The following is a 13,917-nucleotide window of genomic DNA, read 5'->3' on the forward strand; positions in this document are numbered from 1 at the left end:
TAACTGCAACCAGAAAAATTACATTCAACCAAGAACACATTGTATTGTGGGGCAGAATATGCATACGAACTTTTGTTTGGGCATACTATTTCTCTTTGTAGAAGTAGATTTAATTAAAAACAATGGATTGAGTAGATTTATAATCTTTTCAGTTAGTAAGTTAAATGATTCAGAGAACTGTACATAGTTCACAAGGTAACAGCTGCTTGCTTTTCTAAGCTTCTTGCTTTTGAGTTGTCCTGGTAAGTCACATCTTTATAGTTGAAAATTCTGATTTTAATATTTTACTTTCCAAACCAACTACTCTAATCAAATCATTAATAGTATGGTCATACTGGTAGTGCCAGTAATAATATGCGGCTCTTCGGCAACAAAATTTCTTTTAATGAGGAGCTTAATGGGCTGTCTTCAAACTTAATTTCCATTTAATTCCTAATTGCCCACTAAATATGTTTTTACTTTGCTCCTCTATTCTTTGATCTCTATTCCTTTGATCTATCTGTTCTAGTGTGAGAGTCTGCATAACTAAAAAAGGGATGAGTTGTGAATGTTGTTCAGAAAATTTTAAGGCACCAAGGTAAGTCTACTAGTATAGTATGTAAATATAGTATGTAGCCAAATATACTTTTAAAACTCATTTTTTAAAAGTACTTTTTGTCTTTAATCTTGTAGTAAGCATTTATGAGGGCTAGACTGTTTTTCTATTTTCCTTAAATGCAAAAAAAAATAACTCTAAAGAAGATTGAGATTGTAGATCCTTTGGCACTGATTTATTAGAATTCATCATTCATGATGTTGATTTGTATTATATAACTAATGTAAATTGGTTGAGACAATATAAACCAGAAGAAATCTAAAAGAATCTCTCACTGGATTTGAGTACTTTAACAAGCGGAGTCTCATTTGGTTAAAAAAAAAATCACAGGTGGAAATACATTGGATTATATAACATTCTCTGTGATTAAAAGTGCTGATGTACACTGAAAACACCATATAGAATTTATTTTATAGTGTTGAAATAAAAACATGGTGATGGACCGGAGTGATACCACAGTGGTAGGACACTGCCTATCATGTGGATGATCTGGGATGGACCTAGGTTCTCCAGCCTGCCAGGAGTAACCCCTGAGTGTTGCTGGATGTGGCCCCAAAACAAAACAAAAAACCCGGTGATATCTTTTTTCTTCCATTGAGAAACCTTTCTGTAAGCATGGCTAGTGTTTTATATATATAATATCTTTAGCTAAGCATCATGGTTACAAACATGTCTGTAGTTGGGTTTTAGTCACTAGTACAACCTTCCCACACCAATGCCCTCCATCTTTTTCCTCCCCCCAACCCCTGCCTGTCTTTGAGACCTGCATTCTATTTCTCTCACTCGCTACCATTATCATATAGTTATTAGTGTAGTTATTTCTCTAACTGAACTCACCACTCTTTGTGGTGAGTTTCATATTATGGACCTGTCTTCCGGCCATCACCTCTATTGTTTGGGAATTATTACAATAATGTCTTTTATTTTTCTTAAAACACATAAATGAGTGAGACTATTCTGTTTCCCTCTGACTCATTTTATTCAGCATAATAGTTTCCATGTCCATCCATGTATAGGAAAAATTAATGGCTTCATCTTTCCTGACATCTGTATGGTATTCCATTGTGTATATGTACTACAGTTTACCCACTCATCTGTTTTCAGGCATCTGGGCATATTGTTTTCCAGAAAGACTGGACTATCTCTTCCAAATTTTTGAGGAATATGATTTTTTTTTCCATTTTTGGGCTACACCTGGTGCTCAGAACTTATTTCTGGCAGGGTTTAGGTTGGTGCCAGAGATTGAACCCAAATTGGCCACATGTAAGGCAATCCCCCTACCCATAGTACAAAGTTTTATGAAGTTGGTGACTAGTAATTGGGGATCGAATGTGCTTGCTAATATTTTACTGAGTTAACACAGTTGGGTCTCAGTTTTTGTTTTTTTTTTTGTGGCTTTTTGGGTCACACCCAGCAGTGCTCAGGGGTTATTCCTGGCTCCAGGCTCAGAAATTGCTCCTGGCAGGCACGGGGACCATATGGGGCGCCGGGATTCGAACCGATGACCTCCTGCATGAAAGGCAAATGCCTTACCTCCATGCTATCTCTCCGGCCCCTGGTCTCAGTTTTTTTTTTTTTTTTTTTTTTGGTTTTTGGGCCACACCCGGCAGTGCTCAGGGGTTACTCCTGTCTGTCTGCTCAGAAATAGCTCCTGGCAGGCACGGGGGACCATGTGGGACACCGGGATTTGAACCAACCACCTTTGGTCCTAGATCGGCTGCTTGCAAGGCAAACGCCGCTGTGCTATCTCTCCGGCCCGGTCTCAGTTATTTTTAAAAATAAAATAGACGGGGCCGGGCGGTGGCGCTGGAGGTAAGGTGCCTGCCTTGCCTGCGCTAGCCTAGGACGGACCGCGGTTCGATCCCCCGGCGTCCCATATGGTCCCCCAAGAAGCCAGGAGCAACTTCTGAGTGCATAGCCAGGAGTAACCCCTGAGCGTCACAGGGTGTGGCCCAAAAACCAAAAAAAAAAAAAAAAAAAAAATAAAATAAAATAGACATGGGTCCAGAGAGATAGCATGGAAATAAGGTGTTTTGCCTTTCATGATGGTGGTTCGAATCCCGGCATCCCATATGGTCCCCCCCTGTGCCTGCCAGGGGCGATTTCTGAGCCTAGAGCCAGAAGTAAACCCTGAGTGCTGGTGGGTGTGACCCAAAAACCAAAAAAATCAATAAGTAAAATAAAATTGATAATGTCACCTTAAATACAATTTGATACATGGATCTGAAAAGGACAATAAAGGGACAGAAAGGGGCTGCAGTTCTTGATAGGGATTACATAGGTAATACTTCTGTATTTTCCCTCATGAAATCCTGTGCAATCAGAAGAAAAGACAAAATCCTGCTCGTTGCAACCTGGGTGTGACTGGTGGGCTTCAGTATTCAGTAAGTCGGGGAGAAAAACGACTTCACTTATCTTTAGAATATAAATAAATAAGATCAAAGTGGGAAATTTTTAATGATATCCTTGGCCAGGATAGTTGAACAGAGTGACAAATTGGGAGTGGTGGGAACATTGGTAGACATGAAGTACTGGAGAGTCCAGGGAAGGGGAGGGTTCACTGATGGTTTTAACTAAATCGGGTTTTTGCTGGTTGGGGGCCATACCCAGAAGACCCAGTGGTTATTCTGGTTCTGCACTCAGATCACATCTTGTGGGTGTGGGGGACCATATGTGGTTCTGGGGTAGGAACTCGGGTGCCTTATGCTAGGCAATTCCCCTACCCACTATACTCTCAGTATGGCCTCCATAAATCAGTGTTAAAGGTTTGCATTCTTTTAGTTTTCATAATTCTGAGTACAAAAGGAAGCTTAAGAGTTAATGGTGATAGAATAAAAGTGAAAAATAGTATAGTATATTGCAAGGGAAGAAAGAGCACAGTAGGATTTGGCTTCTGGTCATGAATTTAAAGGGAAACCAGTTATACCTGTGCTGTGATTTTGTCCCATAGCAACCTTTGATCCAGAGTCTCACCTGGAAGGCTTGACAACTTCCTAACTAACTTAAGCTTTCAAAAGTCCAAACAACATACATCCTTGGTGTAAAGGAAATTGATTCCAAATATTTGGTCCATTTCTCAGACCAGGGAGCTGACAGAACAGGAGCCTTATTTGGAGGTTGATATTGCACCCCTGAGCCACGCCCTTGGTTATAACTAGCTGAGCTGGTTCGGGGCCGCCTTTCTCCGTCATCTGTTTGCAGCGCTGCCACCATGCTCCTGAGAACTGCTTCCTTTGTGAGTTGGTACCTTGCAGTGTTTGGGCTTCTGAGGATGTGAGAACATTCTCTGTATTTGTGAATGTTAGGGACTTCATTTTATGCAGTTCCGTTCGGGGTATGCAGATGTTTAATGCGATTTTTTTTTCTTACTAATGCGATCTTTTATTGCGAATATTCGGTAAGCGAAATCCCTTATGCGGCCCTGCCTCACCCCGACTTTGCCTCCTGCGGCCCCCAGGTAAATTGAGTTTGAGACCCCCTGCCTTAATTAAGACCTCCTCTAATAGGGAACAAGGCCCAGAGTGGAAGCTGCTATCAAGGAAGACAGCAGAGTTTTATCCTGAGAAATTCCAGGATTGATTGGTGACCGTGACGGGAGCCTGAACATGACTCAATGTGCTTTGAGGCCTTGGGGGCAAGCCACTGTCCATCCCTACTCACTGGGCCTGAAGCCCTGAATTCTTCCGTCCAGGAGACTAGGGATGGGGTCAGTCTGCTGGAGACCTGAACTTAACTCTTTAACAGTTTTTTGACCCCAGTTAGGGTCACTCCCTTCAGTTTATGGAGTGAGGCCCATGCAGGGGATCAGAAGGAAGAATATCATTGATGTTGGAAGGAAGGTGATTCCCCACTGCTCATGGCTGGCCTAGTTTCTCAGTTCTCTTCCTTCTTGATTGTGGGTGAGAGTGAGCAGAAATCTATGTTTCTTTCACCCTACTGAGGTGCACTGATGTTTGAACTTCTAGGTCTTGACCTGAATCTGTTTCTTTGGTTTCCTTATTTTTAGCGGTTATGGACTCTCCCTTGTTTGGTGCTGGCTAGTTTGATCTACCATGAGTTGGGGGAGGGGTTTCTTTGTTTTTTTGTTTGTTTGTTTTGCTTGTTTCTAGCCCACTGGCTTGGTTTTGCTGTGTTCTGTTTTTCATCACTGCTTCCACAAATGGTCTTAACTGTTCATGATGGAGGCAAGAGAGCCTCCAAATGTTGTATCACACAAACTATTTTCTTTCCTCCTATGATAGAGATACTGTTTCTATCCTTGACAGGGACATCCATTGCATTGATCTCTGAAGAATTTCTCACTGTTCCTCTTTTATACCACCTGCCCTGATTTTCTCACCTTGAATTTAGTATCTTTCCCCACATTTAGTGCTGCAGTTGCCAACTGAGAGCTGTCCCGGGGGGGGGGGGGGGGCTGGTTTCCAGGGAATCCCTGCTCTTACCTTGGGTTTACAAGGAAAGAAAGGTGATTTTTTTTTTTTGAGCTTCTGATATTTTATTCACAAGCCTATGAAAGAGAACTTTTTTTTTTTTCAGAAATGGGCGGTGCTGAAAGAAAATCATGGAGATCCATGACAACTTTAATTTTTAAAAAGCACAAGGGGTAAATTCACAGGGGAAAAGCTTTATAAATATTATTTAAAAAAAAAAAACTCAAGTGTTCAGGATCACAGCCTGTGCTTGGATGGGGCAGACAATGTCAGGGAGCTAACTCAGAGCCACACACATAGGCATGTGCCCTAGCTCCAAATGAAGACATCGTGAAGACAAATTTCAGATACTGAATGTAAGTGAGGAATTATCAGAGAAGTAGGAAAACAGGCACAACTATTTACATTTTTTAACTATTTACATTTAAAGGGAGTTGTCACTAGTTGGAAAGGATTCAATACAGATTCTGGTTGCAAATGCACACACTCAAGTATTTGTATATATTATGTCAGTGTTGGCTATATCATGTAATTTACTGACATGGTATTTGTCCATATGTCAGTGTTGTAGTGGGGTGAGTTAAGCTCAGGATTGAGGTTGGTAATAAGGGAATGGAGAAATTATAGGAATAAACGAGAAAAAAAAAGGAAGCTAAGTAGCGTGCATAGGTGGAGCTGACATATAGTAGAGGCAGGATTTACTTGTCTTCATAGGGATGGTCAAGACATATCAGATAGAGTGACATTTAAGCAGTAATTTAAAGACACCAACTTCATCATCTCAAGAAAACTCCAGATAGGAAACCAGAAGTTAAAATGGGGGTGGAGTGGTAGAGGAGGGACAGAAAGAGAAGATAATGGTGCTGTCCTTGCATGCATCTGACCCTGGTTTAGTCTCCGGAGGGGGGGGGGGAGGAAGGAAGGAAGGAAGGAAGGAAGGAAGGAAGGAAGGAAGGAAGGAAGGAAGGGAGGGAGGGAGGGAGGGAGGGAGGGAGGAGAGAGAGAGAGAGAGAGAGAGAGAGAGAGAGAGAGAGAGAGAGAGAGAGAGATCTTCAGTTCCCTGTTGGTACATACAAGAAGCCATTGAGGAAGAATAGACATAGTGATGATGGAAGCGGGAAGACCAGGTTTTTGGCTATTGAAGTGTTCTTACTTAGAAACATAGGTTCTTTGAGCAGCATATGCTGAGTGGGGGCTGTGAAAATGGTCAGATAGGCCCTTTGAGCAGTATATGCTGGGTGAGGGCTGTGAAAATGGTCAGATGCCAGAAATGATTTGAAAGTAGATTATTGATTGTAGAAAGTAAGAGTCACCAACATGAATAACAGGAAGGATGGAGTTTATTATAGAAAAGCCAATGAATGATCAGATTTGGGAATGGTTAGCAACGGAAGGAATCCAAGTTTAAATGGAAATGTTGAAGGTTTAGGTGCTTTTTGTTTCTGATGGAGGAAGTAGGATATATGCATTTTTGAATTCCAAAGTAAATGGAAATTTAAGAAAGAGATCAAGTATTCAAACTTTGATGAATGACTTAGAACTAGATCTTTCCCAGAAAAGATCATTTATAAGTGTGCATAAAGAATATGCACAGATCCAAAAAATGTATATACCAACTGGTTTTATTTAAATAAATTTAACCAAATATTAGAAACAAAACTTGTGCTTTGTGATGAGATACTTTCTATGTTTAGTAAGAAGGCCAAGAATAACCCAGTGGCAAAGCACATGCCTGGCATTCCAGTGACCTTGGTTCCCTCTTCAGTTCTGTACTAATGGACATACCTCTAGGAAGTCCCACATAAGAAATCAAGTACCAGCCTTGGAGCAAAGCCTGGAATTGAAAGGGAATAAGATAGAAGTGCATTCTACATTTATCACCTCCACTGAGAAAAATAACTTTATAGATGATGGACAATACTACTTAAAATGAATCAAGTTACATATTTTTGACAAACGACTTTCCAAAACCTACTGCAAGATTTTGGCATATCTTTTCTAAAGTTACCCAATTTTGGATGGTTTTTCAGTAGATCAGGAAGTAGTTTCTGAGTTGTTAAATTATGAAGAAATGAACACATTTTAGATGTATTAATTGATTTTAGCTACAAAAACTTGAAAAACCAAAAATTTCAAACGAAAACTGCAAGATGTTCTTGTCAAAGCATATTTTCCTCCTCCTCCCCTCAAAGCCATTACTTTTCTAGCATTGATCTCTTGAATTTTAGATGTTTAACCTTGTAATATGGCAAAGAGCTTAATTTAGGTTCAGGAGAAAGGTCAGCCCTTCATTTTCTGGTTCCCTCATGCTTCAGTTATTGCTGTTGCCTTTATGACTGTCCTTTTTCTCAGGCTCTTTTTATGCTGCTGCTTCACTATGTTAAAGCAACCATGGAGTGCTTGTGTGGGCTGGTTTCTCACTTCACTTCTTCATACATCCACAAGACATACACTGCTTCAATCCATATCATCCCCCATTTCCCTGTGGTCTCCCAGGTGGTGCTTTGGGGGCCCTGCCAGCAATTCTTAGCCAACCATGAGGGCATTCAGTTCATGGGCCAGAGGAGGTGGTGCCAGAGATGACCTAGGCCACCATGCAGAGTTCAGGGCTGCACCCTTTGGATGATTGGGACCAGGGTGGTCCTTTGGTTCTAACCACCACTGACTCCTGGCTCCTCCAAGTCTGATCTGTTAAAACTGAACTTAAATACAAATGCCTATTTGCTTTCTTCTAGCATTTCAGGGCTCTTTTTGTTGCTAGGAAGGGACCTACTTCCTATCTGGGAAACCTGCATGGTGAAGTAAACATATGGGGCTCTCATGGAGCCAGATGAGGAGTTTAAGGCTCCCAAGGTGATGGTGGGGCATATGCTGTTCAAATGCTGCTTTCTGGCCTCCTCAGTTGCCCAGACCTGCTGACTGAGTCTTTGTGAGGTTTAGCCTAGGTATCTGCAGGCTAAAAATGATTTTCTGACACTCAAGAAGTTTAAAAAATTTCTGAATAATCAGAAAACCAGCAGAATGTTCTTTTCTGTCTTGTTGGCCTGGTTGCAGATCTTGCTGCCAGTCGTCTCTCAACATGCTGTCCCTTTTCTACCTTTAGACCTTAGTGTTCCATACCTGCCCTACAAAATCTTATCTTACTTTTCAAGTCTCAGTTCAGATTCACATCTCCAAAATCTACATGTGAACATCTCAAAATGTGGTTTTTGATCATATTTTCCTATTAATAATCATAAAATATTTGGTGGAATACCAATAGCTTGCCATTGTTTTATTTTCCAAATGAGAAAAAAAATGAGATCAAACAATGCTCTTAAGACAAATGCATTAGGCACTAGAGTGATTGTACAGTGGATAGGGTGTTTGCCTTGCACATAGGCAACGCAGGTTAGATAGAACCTTAGCATCCCATTCATGCCTGCTAGGAGTAATTCCCGAGTGCAGAACCAGGAATAACCCTGGGCTTTGGGCTTTGCTGGGTGTGGCCTAAAATACAAGAAAAGAGGGGGCAAGGGCTACCCCTGGGTCACACACCCCTAGGCCCGTGAGGTGGGTGCTGGCGAGGAGTTTAAAGGGAACCCCAAGCTTTCCCCAATTTCCACCCTGCTCAGGAGGGAGGGTTTGGTTGGGGGTGGTGAACTCCGGGCTTCCAGCTCTTTAAGGATTTCTTTCCTTCCTGGGAGCTGGGAGCTTTTGCCAGCATGGGGAATGGCAGTACAAGAGGGGCTGGCTTCAGAAAATCAAAGGCAATTTTCTTTCCTACCACTGCCCGTTCTGAAACTGCACAGGGGCTGCCCCCGCATGGAAATTATAGACAAATATTTGGATATCATTGGGTTTAATCTGTTTGTCATATACAGAATTTTTATGTTGTATACTTTCCTTCCCCTCTTTGGCTCACCATCCAGAAGCTTATTTTTAGTTCCTTTACTTCCTCACTCCCACCACCTATTACCCTACATTTAACCATTTACCCTCAGTTCTTGGCTCCCCATGAAGCACATTATTATTCTCACTCGAACCAGCTGCCAACCAGCTACCAAATGTAAAAATAGACTCTCAGGCTGAGAAGAAACCAGTATTCTGTTCCTACTTATCTACTCTCAGTGGCCTCCTGTTCTCCACCTTCCTTACCTGTGTAACTGTGGTTGCTACCATACTAGGTTTCTGATTAGTTCCCACTCAAAGGCATTTCCCAATATGGAACTGCTGGGAGTCATTTTGCAGACTCCAGAAGACCAAATAACAAACCAAAGTGGCATCCAGGATTCAGCACCCTCCTCTTGACTATTTCTAATGGCATGAAAGGGACATGCATATCTCCTTTGTATATCTTAGATGTATTCCCTTGACCGCTATAACTCTTTATTAAATATCCCCATATACAGTGACGATTGTGCCCATTGTTTTGGGGGAGTTGTTTTTGTTTGTTTGCTTGTTTGTTTTTTTCTTTTTTTGTGCTCTGTTCAATAAGTAATTCTGGTAGAAGAGTCTTTCACTTTAGAATTCATGTTAGAACCAAGTTAAGGGGACTTGTTTCCTCGACTCCCCAGAAACACCAATAATACATTGTGGCATTGTTCCTCTTTGCATAAGCACATTAAAATGGGAAAATACTACATATGCAAACAAGTTCTTATCTAATAGAGATAGAAACACAATGCATTTAGCATGTAATGCATTTAGGCCTTATACGCTGAACACTGGCATAATGTCTTGACTCAGACCTCAGAAGAATGGGCATTGCTCATACATCCCTGAACCATTGACCATCTACATAAACAACCACAATTGTCTACAATATCACCAGGAAGCAAACCTCTGCCAGGGAAGACCCTACTGCTACCCTGGCATTGACTTACTTCAAGGAGTATTCTCTTAACATCCAGATGACTCAGCAACATCAACAACTTGCTTGCAGGGCAGGATGCTCCACATCTAATGGTGAGTTGAAACTAGAGGACGTTCCACATCATCCTGTCCTGACTTCGATTAAGGAAATGCACAGAAACCAGAATCTTTACAGAAACTGAACACCAACAACAGCTAATGTGCAAAAAAATGTCACTGTGACCACAGAGAATGACTCGGGTTGGACAACCTAGTATGCTTGGAACCCAGAGTCATTCTTATGCCAGAAAACTTCAGGGATAAGGTCTCCTTGTATTTAGGCCAAGGCTTTTATTTTTTTCCATTTTACTCATATTTTGCTGGGCCTAGGCAAACAACAATTGCCACTCTCACACCGTTATTACTGTATTTTTTAACTTTTTAAATAAAAAAAGCTTACTAAACTTTCTGCTGGTGCTTCAATGAATTCATTGTGAGTCAATAATTTTCAAAAATATTCTTTCCTTTTTCATTCTTTAGTTTTTCTTTCAATTTTCTATTTTTTTAAAACGTTGCTTTTAGTCTTCCAAATCAGGTATGTCAACTATGTAATACATTTTTAAATAAATTAATTTAAAAAAAGGGAGCAGAGACATATGCCTTGCACGCAGCTGATCCAGGACAAATTGTGGTTCGAATCCCAGCATCCCATATGGTGTCCCCACTCTATGTCTGCCAGGAGTGATTTCTGATCACAGAGCCAGGAGTAACCCTTGAGCATCAGCAGATGTGAACCCAAAAAAAAGAAAAAAAAAGATGCATTAGTGTCTTAGTGTTCATTGATTTAAGAATGGTAAATTTAACCTTCATTATCCATGCATGATAGAGTTTAACTACTCTTGCTTAAATCCACCTAAAACAGAATAATCACACAGATGACCTCTGAAGAGTGGAAACAACAAAGGAATTTGTTTTCTATGTATTTCAAATACTTCATATATATACATATATATGTATATGTATATCTGTACATATATACAGTATAGATAGACTAAGCCAAGGGATACTGACTTCTGGTGAGTTTAATCTGAAATTGCCTTTCCCCCTATTGGACAAACATAGCATTGGTTCTCCTTCCAGCATAGCTGCCATCCATATCTAATTGTCCCAGGACTGGAGAGTTTGCTGGTCATCAGTTTATTGTGTCTGCTTTATATCTGCCCTTCCCTGCTTGGCTGTATTGAACCTAACATTGCAGGGCTCACTGCAGCTCTCTTAGTGCTGGGTCTTGTCTTGGAGCCTTAAGTAAGGGCTTAGGAAAAGGCAAGGGTTACCCTTCATTTGACTTTCCTGACTCTGGCTCTCAGCAGACTGATGTTCAGGTCTAGTGGCTTGTGCTTCAAGAGCCACTATGTGTCAATCAGCTCTGGCCTGTGCTTTGCCTCAAGTTCCTCTGTTAACTGGTGAAGCACTTCATGATGACTTCTAGAAATGTCACAGCTCAGAGACTCCCACACCTGGAGAGGTGCAGACTAAATAAATTGTTTGGGATGTACTGGCCAGGTGCTCAGGATCATGGTGAGCTTTGAACTTGTGGACATCAAGCATGTGTCCAATCTTGGAATGATCATAGAGATCATGAAACAGGCTACACAAAACAGAATCACTTTTGGTTTTGGTTTTTGGATTTTGGGTCACACCAGCAGCGCTCAGGGGTTCCTCCTGGCTCTATGCTCAGAAATCGCTCCTGGCAGGCTTGGGGGATCATATGGGATGCCGGGATTCAAACCACCATCCTTCTGCATGCAAGGCAAACTCTCTACCTCCATGCTATCTCTCCGGCCCCAACAGAATCACTTTTACTGAATCTGTTCATGTGTGTGGATGTGGTCTAGCACTTAGTGAAAATGGACAGATTTGTCTATAATGTTAGAGAAGTGAACATCCTAAAAATATTCATCTGAAAAATATTAAGTGTTATTTCAGTCTCCCTTTGGATCTTAAAAAAAAGATGCATTGCTTATAAGTTTTTACTTGGAAAGAATTTCAAATGTAAAAAAAATGTACAAAAATGAGTTTTATGGGCCCAAAGAAATAGCACAGCAGTAGGGCATTTGCCTTGCACACTAATTCAGGACGGATGGTGGTTTGAACCCTGGCATTCCCAATGGCCCCCTGTTGCCTGCCAGAATCAATTTCTGAGTGGAGAGCCAGGAGTAACCCCTAAGCACCCTGGGTGTGACCCAAAAACAAACAAAAAATAAAGTTTTAAGAACTTTCTCCATACATATGTGTTCCTGTATTTGAGTTTAAAGTGTATGTTTAAACTTATTGCATATCAGTTAAGAATGAAGAAACTGGGGCCGGGCGGTGGCGCTAGAGGTAAGGTGCCTGCCTTGCCTGCGCTAGCCTTGGACGGACCGCGGTTCGATCCCCCGGCATCCCATATGGTCCCCCAAGCCAGGAGCAACTTCTGAGTGCATAGCCAGGAGTAACCTCTGAGCGTTACCCGGTGTGGCCCAAAAACCAAAAAAAAAAAAAAAAAAGAATGAAGAAACTGGGTCTAGAGCAGTAGCACTGCAGGTAAGGCATTTGTTTTGCACACGGTCAATCCCGTTTTGATCGCTAGCATCCCATATGGTCCCCGAAACCTGCCAAGAGTAATTTCTGAGCACATAGCCAGAAGTAACCACGAACGCTGTTAGGTGTGGCCTCAAAACAAACAGAAGAATAGAGAAACTTCATTCCACAATCACAGTTAATGTGAATGCATTTTATCTAGAGGCAACAATACCTGTATTTAATCTGCTATCTATGTTCAAGTTTTGTCCACTGGCACATAGTGTCCATATTTGGGCTTTCTGGTAAAGGATCCACTCAAGATTATAAACCAATTTGATTCTCTCAACTACAATTCCTGCGTTTTGGAAGTTCTCTTCACTCATTCCTTTGTGACACTGATGGCAGTTTGGGAAAGGTCAGAGGGAGAGAGATAGACACAGAATATTTAGTCTCACTCATCCGTGGGTTTTAAGAAAAATAAAAGATAATATTTAATAATACCCAGAGACAATAGAGATGAGGGCTGGAAGACCTGACCATGATATAAAGCTCACCAGAAAGAGTGCTGAGTGCAGTTAGAGAAATAACTACACTGACAACTATGACAATGGTAGTGAATAAGAGAAAGAGAATGCTTGTCTTGAATATAGGCAAGGAGTGAGGGAGAACGAAAATGGAAGGCAAAGGTGGTGGGAATGTTGCACTGGTGAAGGGGGTGTTCTTTTGTATAACTAAAACCCAACTAAAAAAACATGTTTGTAATAATGGTGCTTAAATAAAATAATTAAAAAAAAGGTTGCCTTTACTCATGATCCTGCAGGTCATGTTTCCCTTAGGAGGAGGTGCTGCAGTGGGATCTCACAGCACTCAGTGATATGTGTCTCTCTCTGATGGGGGTGCTTTTGGTCACCAGGTCAAGCCATCCAATTTCCTTAGACCACTTATATAATTCATTTTCTTACAGGTTGAATAAGTAACCTATATGCACGTACTTTAGGAATGCAACAATCTTTCCTTGTTTAGCTCAGGTCAGCATATATGTACACTTGTAGCCTGAACTGTTTGTCATGAGGATTACAAAGTGAAAGTTTTACAACTCCAGTGCTCTACATATGTACCTGCAGTCAGAACTCAGCATTATACTCAGGTCTTCATTCTACTGATCTGCTTACGTTAGTGTCTTCATTGTCAGTTTGTTCTCTGGGTTCCGATGCTAGCAATAGGTTTGGCATTAACTCTTGCTTGGTCAGGAGACTTCCTTAAAGCTACTTCTTGTATCCTTGTGACATTGCATTACCTTTTTAAAACATTTTCACTTTTTTGGAATAAGAATAATAAGATTTAAGTGGCATATCATCTAAGTCAAAAATGGTACAAGTCAAATAAATGTAAATCTGGATTTTACATACAGAAGCACTGTCTAAATGATGGAGATTACAAATCTTTATGAAACTAAAGAGATAAAACAGCGGATGGGATGTACTTAGCATGTATCTT

The sequence above is a fragment of the Suncus etruscus genome, chromosome 3 (assembly GCF_024139225.1).
Source record: "Suncus etruscus isolate mSunEtr1 chromosome 3, mSunEtr1.pri.cur, whole genome shotgun sequence".
Taxonomy (NCBI): domain Eukaryota; kingdom Metazoa; phylum Chordata; class Mammalia; order Eulipotyphla; family Soricidae; genus Suncus; species Suncus etruscus.